The 27,619-nt window shown below is 39.8% G+C and overlaps 1 long non-coding RNA gene across 1 annotated transcript in view; it reads right to left on the bottom strand.

Annotated features, from left to right (window-relative positions):
- Window positions 1-323: 323 nt before the first annotated feature.
- Window positions 324-27,619, bottom strand: part of LOC118908749 (uncharacterized) — a 120,660-nt gene continuing 93,364 nt past the window's right edge. Inside the window, exons 2-3 of the long non-coding RNA XR_005023328.2 lie at window positions 12,244-12,327; window positions 324-1,265 (exon numbers count right to left, since the gene is read on the bottom strand). This is a non-coding gene — a long non-coding RNA (uncharacterized LOC118908749). The remainder of the gene's footprint in view (window positions 1,266-12,243; window positions 12,328-27,619) is intronic.

Genomic DNA, 27,619 nt, shown 5'->3' on the forward strand with positions numbered 1-27,619 from the left:
TGGGAACACCCTTGGCGTCTTTTTCCTTCTCGCTCCAGCGCGCTCTGCAGAGCCCCATGTCTTTGGATAAAATGCCAAGGAAAGTCTGAAGATGATTTTCCATGAAAATGGATCAATGAAGACACAAAGGACTGAATTGACATTTATCTTTCATAGACTGTGGCTTTGTCTTTCTTAAAACTATTCGGAAAAAAAAGGAAACTTACGTAATTCCTGTGAGTTTCCAGAAAAAATGAGTTTATATCTATTAAATGCTTTGTAATCCACAAAACTGTAGGTAAGTATAATTAGGCATTATTATTATTATCATTTTTGTCACTGCTACTCCTGTTCTATGAGTAGTGATAATGCTAAGAAAATCAAAAGAAGGCTGTGTGCTAGGTTCAGGCTGGGAAAGTAAGAGAGAGGTCCCGGGATGGCTGCATGGGGGGTCTCAGAAAGCAAGGCTTCAAGTCACCTGGCTGGGGAGGGGCCAAGTCAGCAGCTTTTGATCCCAGATCAAGACAAATCCTTGAGACCTGGCTCCCAGACCTCCACCCTGACCCTCAGAGCCCTGCCATTGGCCTAGACGGCTCATCTCTAATGACACCCTCCCATTATGCTCCTTTCTTATCACTGTTCCCTCCCCAGCCTCCTGCCCTTCACTGTTAAGTGAAATTCCTTCTGGAACCTAGGAAGCCACTCTGCCAAGTGCTTATTAGAAACAGGAGAAAAATGGGGGAGGAAAAGTTGGGAGAGAAGTCCCTGGTTTCTGGATGCCCAAGCCAGTTCTCTGAATACCCATTAGACATTACATGTACTGGCTAAGCTTCAGCGGATCCTTCCCCATTAGAACAATGATAGACTCCAAGAACATATATGTGATAGGTCTTGGAACTGAACAACAGTGGGTTATGGTTTTTATATGAAAATGTATTCTAAGATCAAAACTATCAATGTAGTAACAAACAGTTGGTCATAAATTGAGAATGACCTCTCACCTGTGTAGCAGTATAATGCTGCAGGACAAAATTCTGACATCCCATTAAAAAACAGCAAGTAGCAATGGGGAAAACAGCCTGGGAACTACAATAATTTTTTTAATGCCAAGAGAAGCTACAAATATTGGAAAGACAATGTACTGCAGATTCTGACAAATACATGGAGAGTTTCTCATGCATGGGATTCGCTTCCAGAGACATAACAGATCTGCTTCAAGATCACTCTTGGTGGTATTTTCTTTGGTTATGTCAAAAAATTTAGACTTTTCTGCAATCATGTCAACACTACGAAACATAAAAATGCAAAATGAATATGCATTGCTTTATTTTTGTTACATAGCAATACATCATCAGTGATGAAATTTTATAAAAATAGAGTGAATGAAAAAATACAAAGAAATATAATTCTAATACCCATTAGATATTAGACCTCTTCTAACATTTTAAAGGACATGTATAAATATACCATACATATATTTTAAAGAATCATGTTGCAATACAGTATGATAAAAATAAATATGAAAAAAATGTTTTTTTCATTTAGGTATAGCACATATATCTTTCCAAGTCATCTATGTTACAATAATTAAAGTGAATATGTTTAGAATTTCATTTTATGGCTGATATATTTTAATTAATCCTCCATTTTGGCATTTGGGCTATTGTTAAATTTTCATGACTTTATATTCTCATAATTCAATTGTACTAAGGTATGTTTATTTCTTTTGGGTGAGATATTTAAATTGTTTTGAACAAGATATCAAAGAGAGATATGTACTCCCATGTTTATTGCAATATTATTCACAACAGCCAGGTGTGGGGAAAATGGAAGTTCATATGGCCAGGATCCTCACCTGAGCATAAACCACTCAATGATGTAACTGACTGACTGCTAGGCTACCGCTTCCACACCCACAGGCAATGAGCTATTATTGACAGTCACTATATAAAGCACTCTGCCCAGTGCTCTGGGCGGAGGCAGAGACAAGGTGGATTACACACCTGCAGACTGTTGGATGCAGACATGATTCTAGTGCTTGACCTACTGCCATGAGAATAAAGCCACATATAAACCCTTTCACCCCAAGAATATTCTGTTGTCATTTCTCAGTCTCACTGAATCCACAGTGAGCTTACCTGGGGCTGAAACCCTCAGGCAAGATACGGAAACAACCTCAGTGTCCATCCATGGATGAATAGAAAAAAATGTGATACACATTCACAAAGGACTATGATGCAGCCATGAGAAATAAGGAAATCCTGCCATTCTCAACAATGTAGGTGGACATGGAGAACACTATGCTAAGTGAGAAAAGTCAGAGAAAGACAAACACTCTATCATATTATTTGGGTATAGAATCTAAAAAATCTGAACTCATAAAAAGAGTAAAATGGTGGTTACCAAGGAACATGGTGTAGGGGGATAGGACAGATGTTTAAGGGAACAAAATTGCAACAAGTAGTAAATAAATCCCAGGCTCTAATAAATATATATGGAAAACAACATATTCTATTATAACCATCAAACTTTCTAAGAGACTGGAATTATTCCAACAATTAACAATAAATAATTATGTAATGTGATAGAAGTGCTAATTATTGCTACAATGGAAGTCATACAATATATAAATGTATCAAATTAACATGTTGAACACCTTAAATTTATACAATGTAATATGTCAAATGCATTTCAATTAAAAAAACACATATGTTATTGATGGGAAAAATTTTGAGCAAGAGAGGTTAGTTTCCTGTCTACTGGTTTGACCATGTTGCCTGGACAATTTAGATGGTAAAATTCCAGAACACCTGATTATTTCAGTCAATTGGCAGAAACAGCTGGTCAATCCAGTGCATGATGTTATCTTTTTTCCCCCTCTTAAATGGGAAGACATGTGAAATTCTTAGGATAGCTTACAATCTCATCCTGCCTATTGTGAGACGGAAAGTGCTAACTGACAGAAGACACAGGTTGGCAGCAGATTTTCATTTCTTAGATGCCATATGACAAAGAATTCCTTGTATTAATTTTCTCCATGAAGTCTATAGTTTTCTGTTAATTCCTCAATTGAGTCCAGTTAGGGGCTAAATTAATCGACCCTTCTAGTATCCCCAGTGATTAAATGGTATATATAATGTTAATAAAGGTAGAAAGCAATATAATAATGCCTATAGGAGATGAGCAATTAAAAATCTGGTGGATGGAATTAAAGATAAAATTGTATTTCAGGGTCTTTATGGAATCGTTCCTTAGCAAGAGTAAAGTAATGGACAGAACTACTAGCTGCTATTATTGCAGTTGAATCAGCATCCAAACAGGGTGAATTTTTCACTCTTCAGTCATCTATGCCATTATTTTCAAGATAGATGTATATGTTTAAAAAGTGAGTGGGAATTAAGACAAGTGAAGTCAAGGAGTTTATACTCCAAGATGGTTAGTGAATATTTATAGGTGGTGAAAAAGACAGTTTTATATAGATCCCATCTGATGAGATGGGACTCTATACAAAGCACAGATCTGTTTATATTCACATTAAGGAAAAGAAAAAAACAGCAGGCTCAGCACCAGCTGTTTAATTTGTGGCCATCATTATTTTCACATTAGCACCTGTTGAAATAGAGGTATTAACACCAGTTGATTTGCCTGGGCATCTATTCAGTGATGTGCTCTTAAATGTGAATGTGGTAGGGTAAAGAAGCCTATTAAGGGATGATAAAGGACCTCAGAACAACTTCAGGGTGAATGCTTTCAGAAGTTATGACGACAACGAGCATCAGTTACCATGTTCTGACCTCTGTGAGCAGTGCTGTTCCTGAGTGTGACTTCCCAAAAAGAGAAGTCATTTCACTTAAAAGGGCCTTTATTATGCTCTTGCATTTGAAGTGCAAACACTTCAGAGAAACATAGTTTGGTTTTGTGGGCTTTGATCCAGAGTTTTGGGGGTGGGTGGGGGTGGGGGTTGTGAGTTACTCAAATTTGCATTTAAGAATTTAGAAAAAATTCTATCACTCGTGTTTCCACAGGCAACAAGTTTGTGATTTGAGAAGGTTATCAACAATGTTTGCAAAACAATAAAAATGGGAATAGCATCAGATACAGGTAACTGTTGAATGAAGAACATGGAAATAATAAGGCTCATGTCTTTTCTGACTCATTTCCCTCAAGTTCAGTTTCCTCATTAATAATGTTAATCTGACACATTAGATCAAAATGCTTTTGGCCATCTCTGAATTAGGTATGTCTTGCCAATGGGCAAGTTCCCTATGGATTTGCTGAGATCTAGGAATGATAAAACATTCCTGGGGTAAAAGGGCTTATTACCCAGCATGTTCTCCTGGCGATAAGTTGAGCACTAGAATTATGTCTGCATCCAACAGCCTTCAGGCCTGGAATCCTTCGTCTCTGCAAGAGCTCTTTATATAGTGACTCAGTCAAGAATAGCTTATTGCCTAAGGTGTGGGGGCAATAGCCTACCAGTAGGCTAGCTATATCATCAAGTGCTTTAGGTTCAGGTGAGGATCCTGGCCATAGGAACTTCCATTTTCCCCACACTCCTGATCCATGATTTTATTGTTATCCAGCCATTCCCTTGAATTCCTCACTTGGGAAAATGTTGCATGTGATATAAAGCATCATCAAACCGCAGGGAAAGATTCCATTATGATATTTTGGAGCAGGTATGTAACAAGTGCTTAATAACTTGTTAATGAATATAGAAATAAATCAATCCAATCTTTTTGAATTCATATATTTAGCTTTTTCCACTGCCTCTATCATTTTCTTCACCATCTCCGTTTGAGAAGAAAATTAGGAGGAAAACCACTTTCTTTACACACTCCTTTCCCTCAGTCATCATGTTATATTTCACTTTTCTCTAAGATCTCTATGGGTCTTTTCATCCTCAAGGCACTAGTGAGGCAAGTAAGAGCAGAAATAATTCTCCTATTGTACACAGGAAGGACTTAGGCTCAGAGAGGGGTGTTTTCCTAAGGCCACTGAGCTAATAAATGATGGAGTGTGAGTGATACAAGGCTTTGCTGTCCCAGGGTTGGTGCGGTCTTCGATGAATGGGGCCTTCATCCTCGTTGCCAAGGCAAACAAGGGGTTACATGCAAGGAGCAGCTGTCTGCTCCTTACCGACCTGGGGGAGTAAGGAGAAGGAATCAGCTGCTCGGGCTGCGAGAACTCCCCAAGGACACAGCTCTCTGCTGGCTCTGCAATCAAGAACTTTGAACACCTGTGAAGCCCCACCTCACCCGAGAAGCCAGCACACCTGTCGGCCACTGTCTTTCCACTCTCAGATCCAGGCAGAAAACCAAAGCAGAGATCACATAAGACTATCCTAGGGCCACGTGGGTGTGTGTCCCTTGTTTCTTCTTTCCTCATGGCGTTACTGCCTTTCTTGCCTGAGACCTAATGGTCCCCTCCTCTGCCTCTCTGCGTCTTAAAGCTGAGGCTGTTAAAGCTTGGACTACTTATGCTGCAATGAATGCTTGCAAACAGTCAGTCCGCTCATGAGAACTCAACAAGTCATTTGACCTCATCCCACCGATGCTGGGCCTGGCGTGCAGGGGTCACCTCAGTACATATGTGTAGAATGAATGAATGTGGTCCAGAAGAAAAAAAACAGGTTGCGGGTTGGCACCTGATACTCAAAATATATTTTGTGTGCCTCCCCTCTTCGTATTGGGGATGTGGTGATGAAGGGAACTGATCCATTCCCAGCCCTAGAGATTTTAGTACGAAACACTGACAATTAAACAAGTGGTAGCCATGCATGTAATGGTACGAGATACAAAGATGAAACACTCCTATGCCCTCTGGGCTCTGTCTTCTAGAATCACGGAACATCCCAGAGCCCTCATGTCCAGCTAATACTGCATCTGGGCCTTTCTCTTGCTGGCCCAGTGTTAGCTAAGAATTCACTGCATTTCCCTGCTGCTGCTCTAGCTAGCTTTCCCCCGTGGCCTTATTTGCCCCTGGGTGTGGGGCTCACCGGCCTCTGGCATAGTTTCGACCCTCCGCAGTGACACCAGCATCGGTGGGTAGCTACACAGACTGTCTAGACCTGTCTGTAAATTGAAGCTGAAACTCTGGACTTGGAAAGCCAAGGAAGCCGCAGCAGGCCTTCCTTTTCAGACACCTACCAGTCCCCCGGCTGAGGACTCCCGGATTCGGGGCCTCCCTTCTATCTGCTAGAATAGGAGGTGTGAGAGAGACGGAGCGATCTAGGGTCCGATTCACATCGTCCCTACATGGAGGTGAGAATTTCAAAGGCTAATAAAAGCTGTTGAGCGCCAGGGTCTGGATGTTCGAGTAATTGTTCTTTTTCTCAATTTTGGAAACTTGGCCACCTGAAAAGAGCAGTGGTGAAGAACATCTTAATTAATCCAGCTCTCTCGCCTGAGTGTTTCAGCCCTGGGCAAGTTCACTCTGGATGCAGTGAGACTGAAAAATGACCACGGACTGTTCTTGGGGTGAAAACGTTTATACCCAGCTTCAGTCTTACAGTGGCCGGTCAAGCGCTAGAATCCTGCCCTCCTCAGGGCACATCTACATGCGGGAAGCTGGTCTCATCCTCGGGGCCTCTCCCCTGCCTTGCAGCTGGAGACCAGTGGGCAGAGCTCCTTATATAGAGTCAGTGACAGCTCACTGCCAACACGTGTGCAAAGCCTGCGCCTGTGAGCATTGCATGTGCATAGTGAGCAAGCAGACCAGGGTTGGGTGAGAATCCTGGTCATGGAACTCCACTTCCCCTATACTAGCCATACTTGGCAGGGAAATTTTATGGAGCACTTTTTTTTTTTTCCTAAGTAAAATACCGCTCTTTGGAAATGGCTGAGTCACAGAAACATCTGGGGGCGCTTATTGGCATTAATAAGAAGTTTGGCGCTTAGTGCAAAGTTAATTTACTTGGGATGAAAACATAGCTATACAACTTCCCATCAGTCTTGCCAGAAAACTTTGCAGCCTGGGGTCCTCCAGCAAGAGTTCCTTTGCATTAGGTATCTCCCCCTAGTAAATTCTGAAATTCCACTGGTCATGTTTGGACATAACTTTCCAGAAGAGTTAGTTCCTTCAAAAACATCTTCATTTTCAGTGACATGTTGCATCTGCAGATCTGGGCTGGAGAGACCCCTCTATTTTGACATGTTCATTCTGACTGAGTAAATTTAATGTTTAAGAAACCAACTCAAAAGTTAAAAATCATGTTTTTTCAATGGGCTCCTCTGTCTCGCAAGGAAGTCTCCTTCTCTGATGATGCTTTCTGGTGCTTTCTGGTATGCAGACTTGTAATTCCTCTCTTTAGTGTCTATGAACTACAATGGAGATCATGTCTTCTGCTGAGCCTGAGTTGGAAACGAACTTTTTGAGACTTTGGGGGACATTGGCAGGGATCCCCCCAAGGTGCACACCAAAGAGGGGCCGAGAGAATTGCAGATACTCCCCCAGCGGGTGAGTGGTGGGGTGGGAAGTGCTCCCTCAGAGAGCCGGCAGACCTGTGTTGAGAACCCAGCTCTGCCAATTTATTCATTGCGGGATTAACCTCTCTACTGAAAAGGGGGGATTATATGGTCTTTCCGATTGTTGTGTGAAGATTAGAGTCTGTGAAGGGCTTGGCACAGTACCTGGCTCTTCCTGAAGGGTGAATAAATTGTTACCACTCTTTGCTGGCAAACTTCCCTAGGATACGTTTGACCTGCTGCACCTGGGGTAGTTCTAATTTCTGTGTTGAGAAATGAGGTGCCCCCATACAGATCCACCCTTTAAGTACATGCTTGCATCATGCCAGCTGGGTTATAGTACTGGTTTACTGGCTAACAGGTACTTTCTGCTTGGAAAGGCAAGTGGTGCTTCGAAGTCTAAATCGTGGAAGGGAAAAAAAAAAACTACCTAGGAAGCAAGACCTCACAGGTAACAAAATACTTCAGAGAAATAAGAGCTGGATCTAAAAATCAAAGATGCATTCTTTTGCTCTGTAAATATTTAATTATGCACCATGTGCTGGACCTGGTGGGGAAGATCCAGATAGTGGAGACTCTAACAGCCACTGCCTATATTTTTCTTTTCCTTCTCTCTAATTGAACTCAACATAGGAGCCCCCATTTCTTCTCAGTGGCTAGAAAGTGGGTGTGATGGTTAGATTTTGAAGCCAATTTAATGTCCTCAAGCTGATAGAGTCACTTCTGCTTTTTTCAGGCCCTTGTCATTTGCTCTGTCTATGTGCAGGAGAACCCTGGGGATGCATTGTTTACCTTCATGGGAAGGGACTCCGGTTCTCACAGACTCCACTCAAGTCTTGCCCCACCTGATCTTTGAGTGAAGGGCTCTGCCCTTGTTGCACATGTAGCAGAAACCTCTCTGCTTGAGATGAGAAGTCTCCTCCAGCACTGAAGTGCACAGTCAGCCCCGCCCTCGCTGGCCCGAGGCTGAGGTGTGAGCCTCTTCACCCCCCAACTTGGAAGGCTGAAGCATCATTCTGAGCCCTGCATGTGCACGTACAGTCCAAGTCTTGTCCACACAAGACAAGATGGTAGAGGAGGAGCAAAATGCAAATCCAAGAGGGCTCAGAACCACGGAAGCTGATGCGTAGTTGAGAGGTTGCTGGTGGGGAGGTGGGCTTGTAAAGTGAGCTCTGCAGAGGTGGTCTTTTATTTGCTTTCTATGTCAGATTGCCTGGACTCCCCTGGCTCAGAGATTCTGGTTTATGTTCTGGTTTATTTTTAATCCCACATCCTACTTTCTTGACTCCTCCTTATCTGAGTTTTCTATAGGGACTAGGATCATGAAACTCTTGTCCCTGTGGTGATTTTCTGGCCTGTACTTTTCAGATCTTTGTGGAGGTTACATATCTGCCAGTTTAGGCCTTGATCTTGGTCTGTTCTACCTCCCCTTCCGCCCGCACCAGCCCCTGCTTGGTTCTATCTGTTGGATTCCCCTTGCCAGTGCCTTACGTAGGTCTGATTTCCGTTTCTGGGACTTTCTTTGGAATGACTTTCCTAGTATGCTGGCTGTATCCCACCTTCTGGTGTCTACTGTATGAATTTAGACTCCATCTTCTGCTCAGTACTTGGAGGATCTGTTGGTCCGGGGACCTCTCTTTGCGGGAACTACTGTGTGTGCTCAGGACCTTTCAAACAACTTTCATTCTTATTTGGCCATCCCTAAAAGAAGGCTCAGAGAGATTCAGAAGCTCACCCAAGGTCACACAACTAGGAAGTGGCAGGCGCTGGGATTAACTGCCAGATTGGTTTGACTCTAAAATTCATCCTCTTTCTGCCACTACAGGTGGCTTCCAAGGAAGCAAGAGGAAGTTAGAAAGATGAGTAAGACTGTGTTCAAGAAGCATAGGCTGGGAGTTTCAAATCTTTTACAGTGGCACAAATAGTGAAGAATTAACCTCAGAGGAGTGGGCTTGCTAAAGGACTGGAGAGAAGCGCCATAGTATCTAGGAAGTTGAGAGACCTTCCATGAGGATATGATAAGGTTTCAGACATGGTGTCAGCACGCAGCTTATCATAGTGAACTCATTAAGCTCTTCTGGATTTAAAATCAAGATGGAATGTCATGTTTTCCCCAGAAATGGGTGCTCGGGGAGAATCATTATTGGAATGATGATAGTCTAATAAACCCGGGCTCAGACATGATCCTGTTATTTCCAGGATGTTGAGACACACATGCTGTGTGGGTTTGTAGCAAAGTTGCCCACCTTATGGAGCTAGTAGTCTTGACCACACCCTCCAGGAAGTGTGAGCTGAACATTTGTGAGAAAAGCACACATGTTGCCTCTCTGGTTAGCTATGAATAGAAATGGCTCCACTTTGCTAGATGTTCCTGATGTAAACACATCTTTATGCAAACTATGGCTTCTCCCCCACCCCCAAGTATGAAGAATAGCTGACATTCTCCCTTTGCCTTTTAGAAGGAGGATTAGTACCACCTGTCTCAGCTAACATTCATGGGATTCTGCAGGAAAAACAGTATTAGGAGAGGAAAGCTCCTCTGAATGCAGTATTTTAGGATTATTTCTTTAGTTGCTAAACTGCTACCTTTGTATTCAAAGGTGATGAGACATTTTCTGGCTGAGAGACAGACATCCCAGAAAGGTGTCAAGTTAAAAGAGGGCTGATGGAAAGATTTGAGCCAACGCCGTTGGAGGTTGAGCGATTGATTGCAGGCGTTGCTTACATTTTCTTCTTACTGTTACAGTTGAGGGCAGGGTTGTGTTCATCACCTTGCCGCCCCACCCCACCCCTTCTTCTATGGAAGGTATTAACCTGGGCTTCCATTCCAGCTGGATTTTTGCCACCCAGCCCAGGCTGTTCAATACCTTTCTCCGTATAAGGAAAAAGGGGGAAGTTATAGCACCTGGAGCGCTGACCGTCTGCTAGGATTCCTGAAACCTGCTCTTGGACTTGGCACTCAACAAGATGGCATCCTGAGCTGGGCATTTAACCTTTGGCTGTCTGCATTTTCCCCCTTTTCTAAAATGGAGATAATGGAATTCTCTGGCAGGAACATTGGGAAGATTAATGAGTTTATGTTTTGTAAAGTGCTTTGAGATTCTCAGATGAAAGGTGCTACATAACAATTATAATGACACTTTGTTCTTACATACTGCCTTTCTTTCAGGGAGCTCAAACTGCTTTACTAAATTATTTCATGAATCCTATGGCACATAGCAATTATCCCCCCTTCTCGTATCAGGAATCTGGGGCACAGAGAAATAAAATGACCTGACCAAGGTCATGTAACAGGTTATTGGTAAAATCACCAACCGAATCCAGGTCTCATTCATTCATTCGTTCATTTATGCATTCATAAAATAGTTACCGCAATTATATGCCAGACACTTGAACTATTTGAAAGGGGAGGCCATGATTCAAGGTTAAAGAAAAACAAATTCTTTGCCATTAGAGAAGTTGGATTAGTCCACTTGGACAAGAAACTAAATAATTACAGTAAAATATACCAAACATATGATGCAGTTCACTGGTGGAGGAAATGAAATTGAAGAAACATGTCTTAGGTAAGAGAATGGAAGAGCATGATGAATGTGGGGAGTGAGACCTACGTGGCATGGTGGGAGCAAAGGGTAGTTTGGACAGAGGAGTGGGCTCAGAAATGTGAACTTTCTGCAAAAGGAAGTGGAGAAGCTTTGGAGGTTGTTCAAGTAGAAGGAACGAGGTCAGCTTTGTATTTAGAAAATTAGCTCTGATGGCTGAGTATTAGATTTGGATGCAAAAGAGACCTGTGTGCAGAGACCAGGAAAATAGATTCCTGACTCAAAGTCTGGACCAATTACTAGGTCATTCTTAATGGCTTTATAAGCCAGAGTTCCAATGTTGTTTTGAGATTCTGCACATGGTACTTCAAGAAAACAGCTGTAACAATGCTTTTTCACGACTAGGATGTTTTCTCATTTCAAGAAGCATCCAATGTCTTTAAAAAAAACAAAAACAATTCATCTAGAATGCAGCCTTTCAATGATGGTACAGTGAGTGACTGTCACTCTTCAGCTCTGAAATCCATCAGGCAAAATGGTTAAGTCTACATCAATTACTTATTATAATAGAAAGAAAGCCTTTGTTATACTACTTGTTAAGTATCTCTCGAAATTAGACACAAGAGAATGATCTTCAATGCAGAAGAGTGTTCATTTTTATTTCACATGATAAACTATTCTGTGATTAGACATATTTATTTTTATTTTTACCCACATTATAACCATATAGTCAATTTTAAGGACGGTTTCCTGATCACTTGTATTTTTTTTCTTGTCAAAATCTCTTTTAAGTGTTCTGACAATGAAAATAGTAAAAGCTGTTTTGCCTTCATTAGAGGTTCTTAGAATGCTTTTTCAGGTATATATGGATGCAGACACCCAGGCCTCCTGTGGGATGGAAGAGGAGGGCGAACTTGATAATCACTGGCTCTGTACCAGATCCCTTTATTGTCACTGTTCATGAACAGTAGGGAGCTGGGAAAAGTCATAGATTCAAAATATTCTACAAAATTAAAAGGCTGATACATGACTGGCTAAACTATTCTGTACCTTGTGGACATGGAACAAATTCTTCTTGACTAGTTGGCAATTGGCTAATTTAGAATTAATCTAACTTTTGAGCGACATTTGCTTTATTATCATTCTTATCCTTAGGTTTAATTAGTGTATCGGTTAGGTTAGGCAAAGTTATGCTGCTGTAATATATATATCTACGTATCCGTGACTTTAACAACAAAGGTTTAATTTTGACTCACGCAAAGTTCATTGCAGATCTAGGTGACTCTTTAGCTTGCTGTGCTTCAGGTGATTGCTCTGAATTTCATTTTCTATCAACAGCACTTCAGTGATTGCCAAAACAGAGCAAGAGAGAGAATTCAAGTGATGACAAAACCTGCCACTGAGAACTTACAGTCCTCAGTTCCACTTACATTTCATTGGCCAAAGCAAGTCATATAGTCATGCCTAAGTCCAAGGGGATGGCAATTACTATCCTTCCATGTGTCCAGAGGAGGGGAACTAAATATCAATGAATGATAAAACGTTTGCCATAGGCTTTTCTAATGATCTTTGAAAGTTAGTATTTTCTTTTTTGAAAAAAATCACATACAACATTTAATAAACTTGTATCTTAATATTTGAAAACCCAGTAATTTATTATTTGTGGTATTCCTAATTCCATGGGTATTATCCATTGCTTCAGTATAAACCTACAATATAAAACTTTATTGGTTAATATCTCTCACCTGATGGTGACATTTTTAAAAGTAGAGACTAGGTCTGATTTGTTTCTCTGTTCTCACAACCTAGACAATTGGCTGATACAGAGCAGGTGCTAAACATCTTTCTGTGCATTGTGACATGAATAAATTGTACTTTAAATACACCTGGAAGAAGGCATAGACAGGTAAGCTGAATTTATTTTTCTCTAAGGAAAAAAAAAATCCTCTCTTATCATAGTAGGAAATAGTCAAAAAGTTTCTGTAGTGGAACTTCTGATGTGTTTTACAGTTTATACATCAACAGAAGCTAAAATATCTAAGAAAACTGAATGATTTCTTGGAAATATTTTCCAACTTCAGTTGGAGTGGTGTGGAAGTCATTTGTGCTTGACACAGCAAGTAGGTTACATGAAAATTCTACTTTGTAAATGAGCTCAGGTAAAGGAAACCTTACACGTCATTTAGGGTAGCAAACTCATTGTAATTTAGGAATCATTCAAAAACTTCCAGGTTGTACAACACAGAGAAGATAAGTAATGATTCTATAGCATCTTACTACGCTGATGGACAGTGACTGTAATGGGGTGTGTAGGGGGGACTTGGTGATGGGGGGAGTCTAGTAAACATAATGTTCCTCATGTAATTATAGATTAATGATACCAAAAAAAAACCCACAAAAAATATCTTTCAGTCTGTGCTTCTATGTTAAATTCACCTCAAACATAATGTTCCTCATGTAATTATAGATTAATGATACCAAAAAAACCCACAAAAATCTTTCAGTATATGCTTCTATGTTAAATTCACCTCTAGGTATCTTAGGTCCATGAAAATGCTAGCATATACTAAAATTCTTAAGATTTAGTCTACTTGTTTCCTTTTTGAATTTTTTCCTACATTTCTAGTAATTCCTTCTAGCATATTAAAATAATTTATCTTCCTCATTGGCAGGAATATCCGTTGAAGGTTTTCAACATGTCCACCCCTGTTAGCTGCAATCTTTAGTTGGTGTTTATAATCTTCCCTCATGTACCATTGCCCTTCCCTTGACCTTGACCTTCTGGTCCCATGACTTTCTGGTCACCCACTGATACAGCTGAACCATTTTGATACAGATGCAATAAACCCCATAGTTATGTGATATGGGGTAGATTCCTTGTATGCAGAAAAATAAAAGTTTTTTCTACTACTTTAGAACCTCAGCAACTTGAATTCTTTGGCCTTACCTACATCTTCATTTTAGGTAATTTGCTACCAATGTCTTCCTGGTTAGAAGGAGCCACTTTTGTGGGTTCTGTGCTAAGTCAGTGGGTTCCCTTTTGGTATATCTGGGACACCAGGGAATTTTCCTTCTTTACCGCCTCTCCTGGATCCCAAAAGCAGGCAAGGGATTGTGGAAGGAATTAGAAGACCAGTAGAAGCTATCTTTTATTGAGTAGGCATCAAAGACAGAGTGATGAAATCAAATATCTGAAGGACACCGTGGCTATGTTACGGTTCCCTTTCCAGCTCCAGGCCGTGTGTACGCCGCTGTGTGCAGCTCGAGCAAGAGAAGCGCCATGAGGAATTTTAAGGGATGAGAAAAGGGCAGAAGCCCTGAAGTGCAAATCATGGTTTCAAGATGTTCGCTTTTCAAAAATCTGCTGTCCAAATGACTGGGTTACTAAAAGTGATCAAAGTTGTTGGCATGGAAGTAGAAGTAAAGGCGGAAAAGACAGAGAGAATGATTTCCAGAAGTTGTAGGTGGTCAGGGAATTCCTACCTAAAGACTGGCAGGTTGTCGGGCACTGCCTCAAGAGCATCCTATTTTTGTAACAGCTCTGACAGTGTCATTTTTAGAGTTTTCTCAACTGTTGTTTGAATGAATGGTGAATGGAAAAACATGGAGAAACAGAGGTTAAAATAGAGAAAAATTCAGGCTTCTACATTTTTTAAAAAATAAAGTATACATTTATTTGTTTTTCCAAATTAGAGTGTATTGGAAAAGTGGTTTCTGGGTAGAGCCCTTTAGAGCTTGTTTAATGAGCATACATATATTTTATGCTGTGTTACCTTGTATTTTATCATTGTGCACGTATCTTATCGTCTGCCTTTTCTTCACTCCATGCTATTTCATATATTCTGCATGTTGATATTGTTCATGCATCACTCATTTTTTACTATTTACCCGTGTCATATTTAGTTAAGCTATTACCTTTGAGTTAGCTTGTATCTATGTAAATTTTAGAGTTGGTGATCATTCTGATTTTAAAGACCGTATAAATTCACAAAATGTAATGGAAAGTGTTTACATTGGTGTCTAAATTAGAATGTGGCTAAAGGTTGCCCTCTTTCTTTCTTCCTCTTAATTCCCAATGGGATGCAGCCCCCAGACTTTGAGATTTCTGACTCCCAGTGCTATCTCCAAAACTATCAATCCCAAGAAGGTGATTTTCCTGTAATAATTTTCTGTTCATTGTTTTAACCTCTTTTGGTGCATTTCCATTATTTCTTTGTCCTTACTGGTGGTTATACAGGCTCCCAGTTTAATATCATTTGCACATTTCATTAATATGTGGCTTACTCCCTCTTCGAGATCCTTAATAAAGATGTTAAATTAGATTGTATCTGACACTGACCCCTGGGGCACTGCGCTGCTTTAACGATATCCTGCTTCCCTCTCTGCAGTCTATAGAGTTCTTGCAGAATGCACGAGGCACGGCTTCAACCTGGGATGAATCTTCAATTTAATTCTAAAGCAAAAGTCGAGTCATGTGGTTTGGGATGCCTTGACATAGCCAGAACATACTTGTAGTTGCTAGGAAGTCATATTTTAGCAATTACGTACAGGTTTGCCAGAATTATATGTCAGATTGCCAATCTGCTGACAATTATAAGAGATAGCCTCTCTATCCTGCTTAATGTATTTCAGTCCAACTGAGAAGGGTCTTGTTTTTGAAAGTGAAACTCAGCTCTTTTATTTCCAGGCTAGCAATCACCTTTCACCAGCCTTTAAACAGAATGCCTCTTCTGCGTTTCAGAGCAGATTTATTAAAGAAATGGTTGTACCAATACACCAACATAGGCTTCAGAAAACGTACCAGGTGCCCCACTGAGAATCCGGATGTAAAATCGACTTTCAAATTTCAAGAATTTACAAAAAGTTCTTCCAAATTGGAAACATTTATTTTTTTTTTAGAGCGGGAAGGTATAATACCATATGATATTCTTGGCACAAAACTGAACTCTCTCATTGTATATGCTTTAATCAAAAAAGTCTTTATCTCTATCAGATGCAAAATTTCTTCAAATGAGTTGTAGAATAATATCTTAAAAACTAGGTTGCATTACCAAGTAAACTAAAATTACTCCAAAATGAAATTGACTCTAGTTAAATGGAATACAATTTGAAATCATACCACCACAGAGCCTTCTAACTCACAAATATTTTAAAAGTGTCATGTTAGACATTCTCATCATTTTTTCTCGTACCTTACAGTTGATTTTCCTAGCTTTGCAAAATTTTTTGAACTCTCTGGTGAACATGTTGTATTAGTGTGCTTGGACTGCCACAAGAAAATACCATTAACTGGGTGGCTTGAACAACAGAAATTCTCTCACAGTTCTAGAGTTGAGAAGCCTAAGATCAGGATGCCAGGCTATTTGGTTCCTCAGTGAGGACTCTTTCTGGCTTGTAAGCAGTTGCCTTTTTGCTGTGTCCTTGTGTGGAGATGCGAGAGAACAAGCTCTCTGGTGTCTCTTCTTGTAAGGACACAATCGCATCATCAGGGAACCCTACTCACCTCATTTATACCTAATTACCTCCCAAAGGCCTCACCTCCAAATAGCATCATGTGGGGGTTAGCATAGCTTAAGAATTTTAGGGGAGACACATGTGGTGCGTAACACATCTTAATTCTTTATATGCAAATAGAACAGGAATGATTGCTCAAGCAAACAGAGCCAGAACCTGAAACTGTCCTTGTTAATACAATTGTTTTTGTATCCTGAGCGTAGCTGAAAGTGCTGTTTCAGCGTCAGTCACAGAAGGACACATCTCTTTATGAGGTGGGGGAGGGAGGATGCTCTGCTCCTGTGGGGGTTCATACCTCCAAACATGTGACGATTCATCATGACTTGGAAAGGCCAGTTTTCACCCACTTAGCTCACTGCATTTGGGAACCCGAATTCCAGAACTTCCAAGGAAAATTCTCTTGTTCTCTGAACCCCCTTTTTGCCCCGCCCCTACCCCATGAGGAATTACTGGCCTCAGCTACTCTAAGAAGTGGATAATGATTCAGGCAGTTCCCGTCAACAAAACAAAACAGAGTAATTGATTTGTATATGCAATATTTAATTCAGTGTTGCTGGTTGGCTGGGTTTGGTGGTAGAGTTTAGATAGTTCCCTCAATGTCCAGCTCCTGTTTTGAGTCAATGTTTGGATATACGAGCATTTTGTTACACTCTCCTGACCTCAAGGATCTAACAGCGTATCTGGCAAGGTAAGAGTTGTCCATAAGAAGAATTAGAATTCTATGAGAACTATACTGAATTATATAAAACAGAAAAGGGTTCAATTAGTTTATCAGGCTGTAATGTTCTTGCCTTTGGTCCTTGGCTCCTCTTATGTAGTCTTTGCTGGATTCCAAATCTGTGTATTTGTCTGGAGTCCTTTCCCTTGACCTCTGTATTCTTTCATCCAACTGCCTTCTGAACAATGCTACTGAACGCTCAAGAAGACAAGAAGGCCGAAAACCGATGGTAGGTCATTCTCTTTACTCTGTGCTGTGATAGAAGGCTTAACAGACTCCTTGGGCGGAGGGGAAACCAGTCTGTTAGAGGCTGAATTTGCACCCCCCTCAAATTCATAATGTTGAAATCAGAGTCTCCCCATGATAGCATTTGGAGATGGGGCACTTAGGAGGTAATTAGGGTGTGGAGGGTGGTGCTGTCACGATGAGAGGAATGCGTTTATGAAAAGAGTAGGAGACAGGAGGTCCCTCTCTCTCTGCCAAGTGAGCAAACCACAAGAAGATGACCTTTTGCAAGCCCTCAGCAGAGCCTGACCTTACTAACACCCTGATCTTAGACTTCCGAGCCTGTAAAAGGGTGAGCAGTAAATGTCTGGGTTAAGCCACTCGGTCTGTACTATCTTGTTAGAGCAGCCCGAGCTGCCCAAGCTATAGTAGGTCTGCAGCTATGTCTGTAACTGTTCCAGCTTCTGTCTGCTTCAGCATCCTTAGCCAAGTAATTTGCAGGTACTTAGACCAAGTTCAAAATACAAGGCTGAAGCTGCAGTTTGCTCTACATGCACAGCAGAGGTTGTGTTACTCTGCTGCTTGTTTCAGTAAGTCCACCTTGCAAAAATGAGCTCTTCCTGCTGTGACTTCTTTATTCTGCCTTCCTGGAGGGGAAAGGGCCAGGTTCAAATGTTTCCCTCCGGGTCCTCGAAGTGGACAAACTCTTTATATACCAAGTCCTGGGGAAAGAATGCCCAGAACTGGTCTCTTATCTAGCATATGGCCAGAGAGCAGAAAGAGCTAAAGAAATAGCAGCAGGGGGAGGTGACCGTCTACTTTAGTATAAATCATGACAAGCTTTCTTCCTTCAAGAGGTATTTGCCCACTTGTCAGAAGTAGGTAGAGTATCATAAACCGTATTTTTCCCAGATCTCATATTTATACTATTTCATTGCTAGAAAACCTGTTTTTGATTTAGAGTGTGATAAAGGAGTTATTTTCTGTGGGGCTTATGATGGGGTTTAATAGTCTACTTAATCTGCGTTTTAGAATGGATATAATGTCGCTACTATTTAAGTACCACTCTAGTCCTTGAGTTGAAATGCTTCTCAAATTATGCAAAAAAGTATGTGTTTAGTAAATTGCTTAGACAACCAATAGGCACACACTAAAGAGAAATTCATTTTTAAAAATAATTTTTCTCTTAGGTTTTTTTTGTTGTTGTTCACAAACTACCTAACTTAGTTTTTCCCACTTGGCATTAAAATGAAATGACCAAAAACTAATGAGAAGTGTGGCCTTAATTTTGAATGTGTGCAGTCAGTGCTCAGAGACATCTGATCAAAATAGAACAGAATCCTCCACACACACACACAGACACACACCGTGTGTGGGCAAGTGCGTACACCAAGCACTCATATGCATCCCTGCTTTGGCAAGGAACTTCATCTTAGCATCTTAGTTTCTATGTTTGTTCGATGGGGTTTATCATGCTTACTTTGTCTATTTCATAAGGTGACCATCTATAAAATATACAAGCCTGGTTGTACACTCGCTTGCATTTCTCTCTGTCTTTTTAGGGCTTTCCATAAGTCTTTGAACAAAAGTCCCATATATCCCTATGATGACTCCAGGCTCTTGTATGATCTGCTGGTTTCCCTTGTCAACCTTGTCTCTTAATAATTCCCCTTGATTATCACTCCCTTTCAGCTCTACTGGCTTTCTTTCAGAAACTTGATTTCACCTTAACTTTCCTGACATCCTAAGGAAGGACCCCTGACATCCTGAACTAGATCTGTGCCGCCTCCTCACATCCCAAGCTAGGTTGGGGCCCCTTGGCATTCTGCAATAGGTCCACCCCCTGGACATCTTGCACTAGGTGGGGCCGCTGACATCCGGGGCTGGGCTGGGGCCCCTGAGTTGTGCTTGCTAAGCCCCCTTCCTCCTCCTTCAAGGACTCACATCACTTGCAAGTATCTTAAATCTTCATCTGATTACATGATATTCAATTAAGATTCATCTTTCCTCCAGACTGTCATCTCTGTCAGGGCAGGGTCAGATCTCACTGGGTCACCACCATGCTCCAGAATCCAGCAGGATACCTGCCACCGAATGTTTCTTAGTCAAAGTAGGAAGAGACTGAGATGACACTAGTGACAGGCAGTTGGAAACTGGAGAGTGCCACCTACATACAGAACATTAACTTCCATGAGCAGACTGATTCATGACAGAGGCAAAAGCATAGATACTCTTCTTGAAAGCATCCTTACAAATAAAGATGGACCCAACGGCCACCTGAAGACCCTCCCCGGCAGTGTGTTAAGGAATTACAGGGCAGTTCTCCATGATCACGGAATTTTGTTATCATTTTTAATGTAAGTGCCTCAGTGTTCTTTCTGTTACTTAGGAAACTCATCAATCACAAATGCCAGAAATAAAAGATTATTAATGAAAATTAAATTCAGATAATACGTCTATTTGCTATCCAAGCAGTCACCTTTCTTATTTTGAAGCCAAATGCTTTTTCCAACTCTGTATTTAACATTTAAAAATAATATTCATTTGCATTTTATATCTCACTAGCAGTTAACATCTGAGGGATTGGAGGGGAATTGTTCTAGCTGATAAGTATTGAATTAAACTAGGAGAAACATTTTTTTTTATCTGATGACCTTCATTGTAGTTGAATCTGTCTAGGTTTTAGTGCAAATCAAAATTTTAAAGTACTGTTGAAAGAGGTAAGAAGATGTGGCTTTTTATCTCTGTAATAATTTTTGGATTATCAAGACTTATTTAAAACTTATCTGGCATAAATTAGTTTAAAACTTTGTCTTAAATTTTTCTTTAAAAATGAATATTCAGCAAACCATATGATTCTAAGGCAGAATAAGATTTATTTAAATTTATGGATGAAAGTTGATTTTATTAAACTGAAACTTTCTCCCCAAAGGCTTTGATTATAAGGCTATCTCTTTGGGAAACTAAATTAAGTATAATCTTTCCCATCCAATCTGTACAAGCAGTTGTAGTTGTTTATTTGCAAAGCATGGCAATGGAAAAAGAAAGCATTTTGAGTTAAAAGTGTAGAGATATTTCTTGAGAATAGCTCAAGTTAAGGGCTATTTCAGAGGAAAGCCATGAGTTCTGCAAACAAGACTTTTTTCTTAATAGGTGGTCAGTTTGTGCAACAAGTAAAACAGCACAATTTCAGAGGTAAACAGAGAAGATAAGAAAGAGGGTGTCCATGTATTTTTTTCCTTCTGTAAAGTTCAGATCATGCATCATCTCTAATGAGCTTGATAAAGCATAGCAAGGCAAATGTGCCATAATTCATCATTTTTCCCATTTCAGAAGTGACAGGCAACCTAAGGGAAAAAAGTCTCTATTTTGTAACAATACAAAAAAGAAAACAGGAGGCAAGATAATCACATTTAAAACAGTATCTGTGAAGGAACCCTTACAATCCACATTGAATAGAGAAAACTGTCTCATTATATCAGGAATTTCTTTAGTTAACACTATACCCAAACTTCCCTTTAGCATCTGTAAGCAGAACATTTGATTTTTATAGTTAACCCAGATGTGGGAGGAAAAAACTTCTTTAGAAATCTTTTGAAATTTTGATAAATAATGTGCTCTTATTGTGAGAAACAGGAGCAATGTTTGCAGTTGTTAGAAAGGTACCAGTGACTTTCATACTATCCTGTTAAATGGTGTGACATAAAGTATTAAAAAGGCTAGGTGAAATGTATTCTGAAAAGAACCAAAATATACCTATGTTAGTTTTCTGAGGATGTTTGCTTATTTCTAGAAATGGTTGAAGAAAATACCATCTCCGAAAATGCATTTCTTTTTGCTTTGACCATTGGCTTTTGATTCAATCCTATTTTCTTTCGATATGGACTGGAGCATCTTAGTCCTCACACAGAGAGAAGAGTTGATAACCAACTGAATATATGGGATATAATCACATCTTTAATGCCTCAAGTCATTCTGCCTTATCTGCAAGTAAAGGAGGGAAGACAGGATGTGGTTTAGTCACTATAAGAAAAATGAAAGCTACTTACAGAAAAAAAAAAAGCTAATTTCTACAGAGTCTCAAAACTGCAAACCCACATCTGGCCACAAAATGTATCACTTTTAGAACGGCTAACAAAGGCAATCTGTCTTTATTAAGAAGTTTAAGGATCATGTTTACTTAAAGTTAATATCTGCATAGTAATAAATGAGGAATGCTATACAGGGATAGTAGCTATTCTTGTTGAGAATATAGGAAGTATATTTACAGAAAGATATGAAATATAGAAACACATTTGGTTCTAATTAATTACAATTAATGAAGACTTCGAATCTTCACACTGAGGTGCTAAGGGTCAAGGGCTCCGGGGTTGAGATGGAAACTGTTCTCTACAGCTTTCTTTGCACATTAGAACACATTCTACTTGGTAGATTTAAAAAGAAAAAAGTCCTGTGGGAATTATAGCAATTGATTTTATGTGGCATGAATAGATGTGGACTTGCTGACCAAATGCCACCATTGTTAGACCCTTACTAGTGGTCTTTAGTTTAATGGCTTTTCAGTGGTAAACAGCCCAATGTACTCGCCACAGAATGATTAACACACCAAAGTATATTTTAAGCAAGTTATTCCCTTTGGTACTTGAGAAGAGCTTAGTGTCTCTTGGTCACTGAGTTTTTTAAAGAGTGAAAATGATAAGTACGATTATTGAAATATATCTGGTCAACTCAAGTTTATTCTATATAATGAAACAGAGTTTCTCCTCTCACAAGTTCTGGGTTATTTCTCAAATTCGCATTACTCTAAGAACCATAGCATTTGTTTTCTTCCCTTGCTCTCTCAACTAGAAAAAGTTGAAACTACTTCACTGCTCCCCTTTTGTGCCCCTCCAATTCTGTGGGATCGATGCAAGGGATGAACATGGAAACAGCTTCCCTAAAAACATGCACTTCTTTTTGAGAATGATAGGTCTTATCCAAGGGGACGGATCAGTAACATGCCATCCTTGTGTCAGGATCTGGGGATGTTTTCCAAAACTCTGCCCGACAAGTTTTTCAGTATTCCATTCAAAGAAGGACATTTTGGGGACTGTAGTGTGTATGCCCAAATGTGCTATATTTCTTGGCATTTCTCCTTTTCCTTTTGACCTCTTCTCCTGCCCAAAGACTAATTCATTCCTTCTTTTAGGAATGGAAACTTTAAATGTCAACCTGTGGTGGTTCACATATGGATTGTTGAATCTTTTTTTTCTAATGTTCTAAATTACTACTTGTATTTATTGATGGTCATACTTTTTCACAAATGCTTATCTTGTTCTCCTTCTTGTTCTTCAGTGAACAAAGGCTGATGAATTTGCCTTTTACCATTCTTGAAGAATCAGTGATTTCAACCATTACTTTTTCTTCACTCTAAATTTCTGTGCAAAGCCTCCTCAGTTATTCAGAACTGCAAAATGGTTTTTGATGTGCACCTTTTGAACCTCGCAGGACTCCAACTAAAATTTACAGTGGAGGCTTTTCAAAAGAAGGGGAAAAATAGGGTGAGTTTTCCACTGTGTTAAATAATATTGATATTAGAATTTTAACAAGCATGGTGGAGCTTTAGATCCAATGAAAGAAGATCCACTGGGATACATGGTGAAACCATCACTGGAGGTAATAGTCTGAAGGGGTTAATGCTTTATATACATCTTTGTTCATGGGGCTGGGCTGACAGGGTGGACAGGTCTTTACAATTTCAATAAAGACAAAGTGGTACCTTTTTGGGGGGTGGGAGGGTTGGGAAGACATACTTGATAATGGTGCAGTCCACTAGTTAGAGATATTATTATCTGGGCTTTCCCTGTTTAATCATGGGCACTAGGCCTTTCTTCAGTGCCTCTTTCTTTGGTTAAGGCTTTCCCAGCCAGATCCGCCAAAGATTGTTGTCAGCCAGCCAAAGAAGGCTTGTGTCCCAGTAAGGATGTCACTGGTGAGAGCTTGGCCACGGCGCTCTTCCGCCACCTTGTTAACTTCATCACCCTTTAAGTGTGGTGTGAACGGAGAGCATATGGCCCAGCAGTTGCTAGAGGGCATGTTCCTTAAGCTGAAAGTCAGAGGCCTTCGGGCCCAGACACTGGCAAGCTTTGGAAGATAAACTGGGATTTCGTCGGAAAGGAGCTTGTGTAGCCTGTGTAGTCTGTGTGATCTCTGAGTTGTTCTTGAGGGGAGCCCTCGAGGCACCCCGCTTTCACTCCGCCCACGCTGATACCAGCTGCAGTAACAAGTGCAGAGCAGATCTTCGTGGTTTCGTACATAATGCCACATCCAAGAAGACAGGAAAGATGACCAACTCTATTTCTGGCTTTAAGAACTGGGGAACGACCAATTATTGGAGCATCTCCTAATTCAGGCAATGAAGCTAATAATCTAGCAAAGTTTCTCTTGTCGGAAATCAGCTGAAGGAAATGGCTGTGACACCGAGCCGAGAATGTACCATTTCCAGGACAGGCAATGGACATGCTTGAAGCGATTCTTAAGAGAGGAATGGAGGCCAGCCAAGGTGTTGTAAAATAAAAGCTATTTAAAATTGCATACAACATTAAGAATTACATTAAAGTTGAATTTATTTGGTATTTCTAGATGAAGGGGAGGAAGACCGAATGAATGCCTTGCTGGGCGGAGCTCCGGGAGAGACGGTCAAATAACTCTGTTTAAAAATGCTTACAAGAGGTATTTATTTCAATCAGGATGTAAACTACTGCGAACGCCTTTTTCTTATTTCCGCCATTGCTTGTGTTTTTTGCCCAGATGGGTATCAGACAGTGGGAATCAGGCTGGGGCCTGCCGAGGGAGGGGAATACTTGGGCTACCATTTAAAACAACTGGATTTTTTTTGCCATTCGAATGTAGGAAACCTAATTACACCCTGGTAAATTCTCTTCAGTCTACCAAACACAGGAAAAAACACAGTGGCAGATCTGAAAGGCCAGAAAAGAGTCCCTAAGACCTAATGAATCCAAACTAAACACCTCTCCACAGAAATGTCAAACATTTCTCTTAGCACAAAACAAGGCTTAAAGAATTCCCCGCTTTTGTCTCTGGCCTAATTCCCTGAGCAGAGAGGGGGATTTTCCTCCGGGAGTGTTATTTCACAAAGAACGAAACAGCAAATAAACAAAAGACTCTCAAAGAGAGAGAGAGTATAAATAAAATTCATGACTCTTTAAAGAGTTTACACTGAAAGAATGTGGAGGATTATTTACCATTAAAGCATAGCCTTTAGAATACAGTTATTATATATATAACACAAAGAATAAGAGTTCATTTCATTTTGTTCACGAGAAAGTGCACCTGGGTACTCTGAATTGGGGAAAAAAATGATGAAACTTTATGTTCTTAAGATCTTTTGGTTGTACATATGTTTAAAACTTCTTATGCAGTTGATAGAGCATTTTCTAACTCATTTCTACCTAATTTTTTAAAGCTGTAGGTGATGTGTAATGCCACTCTGCTAAAAAAAAAAAAAAAAGATCAGTCTTAAAGGCAAAGTTCCAAAGAAACGTTTTGTTGTATACATGGTTAAAAGGAATTTTCTACATTTAACGTACCCCTTTAAAACGAGTGTTAAATCAGTGGTAAAAATATTCTTTGGGTTAAACAAAAGAAAAGTAAGCTATTAAGGAAAGAATTTTGAATGAACAGAAGAGTAGGAGAAAGCACAAATTTAAAACTCTCTGGTTTCCTAGCAAATCATATGATAGTACAATGGGCTAGTTAGTAACAGAAATGAGGTTAGAGAAGGGGTAAGACGAATATGAGACAAATACAAGATTTTGTTGTTAATGGACTAGGCAGGCAGAAATAAATGGTTATTACGGTAAAGAAGGAGAGGCTAAAGAAACCACTTGATTATAAATTATAGAGCAATTAGTCCTCTTTTCAAGTGTGTGTGTGTGTGTGTGTGTGTGTGTGTGTGTGTGTGCGTGCGTGTGTGTGTGTGTGGTGTGTGTTTATCAGGCATTTGAATTTCACTTTGAGTGTGACTTAAAAAAAAATGTCAGTAATAATGTTAAAAGCCATGAACAATGGCCATATAGCCAAATGGAGTTTAAAGGTAGGGTCCTAGTAAAAGTATGGTCTTCTTGAAGCCCTAAGCCATGGGCCTGGGAGATGGGGGCTAGGATTTAAGCACTTGCAGAGTTTACAGCAAAGTTTAGATTGAGTCTTATCCTGACGGCCTGTCTCGGTGAAATATCTGAAACATTTGGCCCCATGAGATTAAAAGGACAGTGCTGATATTTAGCATCTGCTGCCCCCAACTCCAACTTTGCTACTAATAAAATTCAGCTCTATGGAAAAGAATTTGAATTCCAGCTGGGCAGTTTTCAAAATAAGATGAAAAGTTAAGCAGGCAATTGGTGTGTATTTAGGGCTCAAAACACCTTGCCCCCTAGAAGACTTAAGGAGTTAATCCCTTCTCAAGATAATCCACTAAAGAGCATCCTTCATTATGATGTTAAAAGCAAGGATCAGGGCTGGAGAGCCTAACAATAGGACAGGGGGCTTTTCAGTCCCAACCACATTCTTCCCAGGTTAGAAACAGAAACTGCTGTGATTCCAGCTGAAAAATAGAGCAGGACTTTTCTCTAATGTTCAGTATTCAGATGGAAGGAAGGGGGGAAATCTACCACATTAACCAAACTCCTCATTGGGTAGTTTTTCTTGGAAAATCATCTTCCTGATTTAAAATAATTATAATAATTGTACTCTCATGGGAGAAATAGCTTTATAACTCAACAGTTACCCCAGTTCAGAAGCACTTCTGATTTCATACAAAAGTGAATTTTTGATTAAAATGTGCTCAGTTACCCCCCTGCTATGCCCCCATCATTATAATGGATTCAGTGAACACAAAACTTACTATAAACATTTACTAAAGCTGCATGCTAAAATTGTTATTTGGCCAAATTTATCCTCTGAGGTATTGTTTAAATACATGGTCAAATTTTATTTCTCAAAGAGTTTAAAGCATTTTCCACAAGTAAGAAGATGAGGTATTTAGCGTTTGTAAGCACATGAATCTAAAAAACCTGATTTAAAATCTCTCTTTTACTACATTTTAGTATATTTCATAGTGTGGTAATACAATTAACTGTTGTTGATTTTAAAATATTGTATAGGAGGATAGTTTTTAAAGAAAAGATTCCTATAAAAATTTTTAATACAAAATTTACCCATATCTTAAGTAAATCAGGATGGCAAAAGTTGGTTATTGCAGGCTATAGGAAATGTTTTCTTTTTCTCCCTTTTTATTAAAAGTGTAAATGTATTTCCTGAAAGGCTTATTTTTTTAAGGAACTTCATCCTTACCAAAACTGAAACAACACAGGGAAAGATTTCTTGTTTAAGTGCGTTTAATATGGAATCGCCCGCAGTTCATGAATGTATGTTTACATGCTTTGCCTCACATGATAGCTTTTGTCTCAAGAGCTGAAGGTGGACAAGCACAGTTCTGAGGGTAGTAAATCATTGGAACTAGCAGGACCATTTAGAAGAGAAACAGGCCTAAAACTGCTCTGATTTGCATTTGGATGGCTAAAAGAAACCATCTGGAAAAATTGGTAAGAAAAATAATTTGAAGTGGAGAAAGTGCATATGATACATATGTAGAAGCCCTTGAGAACATGATCAAAGACCTAAGATCCTATGGAGAAATATCGGAAGCTAGAATTTTAAAAAGAATTTTATTAGTATTTTATTTCCATGAGAAGCATTATGGAAACAGAAGGAATTTGAGGTCAGAATTTCAGCACTTCCCAACTATATGATTGCTTCTGTTTCCTTATTTATATTCCATGGACATAACAACACCTGACCTATAGGTGAGTATGAAGACTCTTAGAAAGAGCCCATCAAAACCTCCATTATTGCAATACACTGCTGATAAAGAATGGAGGCTTGACTGGGCAAAGCTCCTTGTCTTTCTAAATCAGAGTTTGTTCATCTGTGAGGGGAGAATGATACCACTCATAGGGTTGCTGGGAATATAAAATAAAATGATCCAATATGGCCCAGCGCCTGTTCTATAATAAGCCCTCAATTAAATTTAGCTAAACTGACAAAAATTATATATATTGCAAAATCTCAAACATATAGAAAATGCACAGGAAAATTAGACTCTCTTCCTTGTAAAT

The sequence above is a fragment of the Manis pentadactyla genome, chromosome 18, assembly GCF_030020395.1.
Source record: "Manis pentadactyla isolate mManPen7 chromosome 18, mManPen7.hap1, whole genome shotgun sequence".
Lineage (NCBI taxonomy): Eukaryota > Metazoa > Chordata > Mammalia > Pholidota > Manidae > Manis > Manis pentadactyla.